The sequence below is a fragment of the Hemiscyllium ocellatum genome, chromosome 28, assembly GCF_020745735.1.
Source record: "Hemiscyllium ocellatum isolate sHemOce1 chromosome 28, sHemOce1.pat.X.cur, whole genome shotgun sequence".
Lineage (NCBI taxonomy): Eukaryota > Metazoa > Chordata > Chondrichthyes > Orectolobiformes > Hemiscylliidae > Hemiscyllium > Hemiscyllium ocellatum.
This window is the reverse complement of record NC_083428.1, coordinates 24,366,814-24,371,707: the sequence shown is the minus strand read 5'-3', so window position 1 is coordinate 24,371,707 and position 4,894 is coordinate 24,366,814.

Genomic DNA, 4,894 nt, shown 5'->3' with positions numbered 1-4,894 from the left:
TTATTTGAATAGTTTTCTTAATTCTGAGAGATATTTCTTTTCAGGTTAATGTCATGTTGTTAAAACATTTGTATTTTAATTTTTTCTTCCTCCAATTCTTACTGTTGCGTGTTCTGTCCAGGGTGTTTTTTAACGGTGAACTCAAAAGAATGCATTGTTTTTGTGGGAATGAGTGCACAACAGAATAGTAACCATAACATAGGTTTGATTATCATAGAGCTGTAGAATCCCTACAGTGTGGAAACAGGCCATTTGGCCCAACAAGTCCACACCGACTTTCCAAAGAGTATCTCACCCAGACTCATTCCTTTACCTTTTGTTATTCTACATTTCCCTAACTAATGGACCTAGCCTATACATCTCTGAACACTTTGGGGAATTTAGAATGGCCACTTCACATTAACCTGCACATCTTCGATCTGTGGCACTATGTTAAAATCTCTGGCTTTCATCAGCTGTTTTGTTTGTAAAATATGTAGGAAATAGAATTTAGGGGCAGGAGTATGTTCAGTGTTCATTGTGTTCAATTGCCAGGGATCCGTTCCAATGAATATTGCTTATTCCAAACCAAGTTGTAAGAAAATGTTTCTTTATTCAAAGGAATGCAATAAGTGCTGTGATTCTAGACATTTGTGCTTTATTATACTTTTACAACAATTCTCAATGTGGTTCCAGCAGCCAACTGTCTCTTGGGATAACAAAAACAGAAATAGCTGGAAAAGCTCAACAGGTCTGTTATAGACAAATAGGAGGCTGGGAGAACACAGCAAGCCAGGAAATGGGGAAGTGAACTCTGAAAAAGGGTTACACCTGAAACATTGACTTCTCCATCTCCTGATGCTGCCTGGTCATCGAGTCATTGAGATTTACAGCATGGAAATAGACCCTTCGATCCAACCCATCCATGCTGACCAGATATCCCAATCCAATCTAGTCCCACCTGCCAGCACCTGGCCCATATCCCTCCAAACCCTTCCTATTCATATACCCATCCAAATGCATCCTAAATGTTGCACTTGCACCAGCCTACACCGCTTCCTCTGGCAGCTCATTCCATACACGTACCACCCTCTGTGTGAAAAAGTTGCCCCTTAGGTCTCTTTTATATCTTTCCCCCCTCACCCTAAAACTATGCCCTCTAGTTCTGGACTCCCTGACCCCAGGGAAAAGACTTTGCCTATTTATCCTATCCATGCTCCTCATGATTTTGTGAACCTCTATAAGGTCTCCCCTCAGCCTCCAATGCTCCAGGGAAAATAGCCCCAGCCTGATTAGCCTCTCCCTATAGCTCAAATCCTCCAACCCTGGCAACATCCTTGTAAATCTTTTCTGAACCCTTTCAAGTTTCACAACATCTTTCCAATAGGAAGGAGACAAGAATTGCATGCAATATTTCAACAGTGGCCTAACCTGTACAGCTGCAACATGACCTCCCAACTCCTGTACTCAATATTCTGACCAATGAAGGAAAGCATACCAAACACCTTCACTATCCTATCTACCTGCGACACTATTTTCAAGGAGCTATGAACTTGCACTCCAAGGTCTCTGTTCAGCAACACTCCCTAGGACCGTACCATTAAGTGTTTAAGTCCTGCTAAGATTTGCTTTCCCAAAATGCAGCACCTCGCATTTATCTGAATTAAACTCCATCTGCTACTTCTCAGTCCATTGGCCCATTTGGTCAAAATCCTGTTGTAATTTGAGGTAACCTTCTTCACTGCCCACTACACCTCCAATTTTGGTGTCTTCTGCAAACTTACTAACTGTACCTCTTATGCTCACATCCAAATAATTTATATAAATGACAAAAAATAGAGGACCCAGCACCGATCCTTGTGGCACTCCACTGGTCACACCTTCTGTGTCCTTCTAGTTTTCTGCTTGTCTAATTTGGATTCCAACGTCTACAGTTTTTTAAAATTTCTAAGTTTGTACTACTGCAAAATCTCTTCAAAGGAGTTTGAAGAAGTTCTTTGCCTCCCTCAGACATGAACTCAGTGAATCCCTTTCTCACTATCACACTGCTGTGCCCCTTCAGCTGTTTGACTACACTGCAGGCCTGGCAGCATCTGTGGCATCTGCAGCTCTTTCAGTATCTGTTGGAATAATTTTTTTAATGTAATTCCTCACTTTGGACACAGTAAATACACTGCTTCTCATGACATGATTGGACATTTGTTTTCTGATATGGGCATTATTTAAATATAATGGATAAGCTGCAAAAGCTAAGTGAAAGTGCATCACCAATCAGAAACATGGAGCATCTGCATTTTGAGGGTAAAAAAGGAATTGAAGGAGAAGGATACTGTCAGAGTTCCAGGCAATAGAAAGGGAAGTTCGATTCTTATGAGATGTAGAGGAACACTCCCACTGTACTTGGCACAGAATAGCCTCCAATGGTCTCTTCTTGAATCACTGACTAGGCTGTTCAATATCAAGGACCAGTCAGCAGAGCTTATCGACATATACTCCTCCCATCAATAGTTTAAAAATGCAACAAAACTGTATTGACATAATGAAGTTATTCATGGGAGTAATGAGGTCTGTTAATTTCAAGGCTTCCACTAAATGCTCATGACCAGTTTTGTGGTAAAATTGAGGTGTTAAATGCTATGCTGCAGTTTTCATTGTTCAATAATTCCATTCCCGAGATAAAGATTAGTCTCATGACCTCCTTATCTGCCTGAAATCCTGTTGGATCAACTAATGCACAAATGAGGAAAACAGTTGAGAAATCCAAGGCCAACTTATTAATATTGGAATATGTATAATGCTTGTAGTGTTACAATGAGAGAAAAACAATGAATAAAAATGTAGTGACTCGTAAAATGCAGGTATCAGCTCATTGAGCCAAGTGGCTTGATCAGTGCTGTCACATTCTGTGATTCTATCATCTATCCTAGTTTCACCTCTTCCTTTTAAAACAAATCCACTGACATTAATTCAGCGTTCTGTTGTAGTTTTTATTTTTCCAGCAGATGGCGCATGGAACATGGTGGAATATGAGTGGCTAACGCTTACTAGAAATCAACTAAGTAATTTATTTTAGCGTCTTTTGTGGAGGATTTCTTTTTATGAGGCCTCATCAATTTTCCTGTGTTATTGGTCCAAACTCACCTAAACTCTAGTGGTGCCTGACCATAGGTAGAAGTACTTGCCACTGCTTGATTTCCAAAGCCAGCAGCACCTTTAAAAAGGCATTATGCACCTGATCAAGCACTGTCAGTCTGGGGCTGCCCTGTATGTTTCAAGTAACTTGACTGTGCCAGAAAATGGAAATTGGTGTTGCAGTTTACAAACAGAAACCTGGAGATCCTGGTGAACAGGGTGATGCAGCAGAGTAGCATCCTGTTTCCCCCAGACCTGAGAGAGGAAGCCACTGCTCAAGTCCATGCCAATGGTGATTGTGTATATTCCATATACCTATTCATTCTATATTAATAAGTGAACTTCAGTATTAATTACATTCCTAGATCTTGTGCCTTGACATTCTTTTGCAGTTATAAAACCTGCCACAGAACAGAAGGGGGGAATCAAAATTAGAGAATAAGTTACAATGTGTGTTAATTTTCATAAGACCTTCTGTTAAACTGAAGTTTTCACCAGTCACTGAGTCTGAGGTGAATGAATCACAGTCTGTCTCTTGATCTCACTACCAGTACTGCCCTTCTCTCCAGCACATCTCACACTTAAAGAGGCAGGTTTAAAGCATACCCTTTGCATATCCCCACATCCCATAAGTGTTAAACATTATCTGTGTTTGATTTTCTTGACCTTGGTGAAGGAAGTAGGGTCTGGTAGCTGAAGGCAGGCATCATTGGGGTAGTCATTGTCTTGACAGGCCCTTAGTGAGCCAAAGAAGCCATTCTTTACCAGCTTCATGAAATAAAATTTCCTGAGCGACCTTACCACTGTTAAACATTAAATATCATGAAGTTGCTGAACTACAGTCGATACAGGCAAAACAAGCCGTAGATATTTAATTTCAGTGATTCAAAATTCTAAGTACCTTCTTAATGATGTAATAATTGTCCATTACTGGGAACAGACTCTTTGACACTGAAAATTGTCTATATTATAGCTACGGAGTCTCATTCCTTCAGATTTGGAAAGCATAGTATTATACTCATTATTGACTGGCCATGAGATCCAATGTTCATAGACTTGAAATATGTTTTCTAGTATGATTATTTCACTTCAGTAAGATGAGGGCCTATCTTACAAGACTTCAACGTTGACCTGAAGTGGAAAATTTCAAGTCTGTGAATTAAATTTCACATTCTACCAGTGCTTGAAGTGGGGTGGAAAGATTTACCTAATTTAAGTGGGCACCAGGATCACTTAGGTGGCTGCTGTTGGGGCTGTAGCAGCAAAATGGAAACACCTTGATGATAGTACATCCTCAAAGTCAAGTAAGTGGGTCCAGGTAAGAATGTCTTCGTGAGAGAGAAGGGGTAGGTCACTAAGAGAGGCAGGTAACATCATTCTTAATGTCATTGGGGATCACATATTATCAAAAAACGAGCCCCTCCCCACCACCACAGCTATCTGCTGGGAATCTGCCAGGCTTTACTAAGTCTCCCCATGTGGTGATGAATCCACCACTTAATCTCTGGTACCAACCAATGGAGGGGATTTTTCTGACCACTGACAAAATGCCATAACAATGGGATGATGGTGATACACAGGTCATCCGTCATCTTCCTGCACCATTGTTCCAACTCCCAGCTCATGCCTAAAGTTCTGGTAAAATGCAGCCCTACCTTTTGTAGTGCAAGTGCTTCCTAATAATGAGAAGCTAATAGAACAATGCCACCGAAATAAAACTCCATATTGGTCATGGTGTTCATTTTCAGATTGTTATTTTTTAACAAGCACTGAATTTATTGCA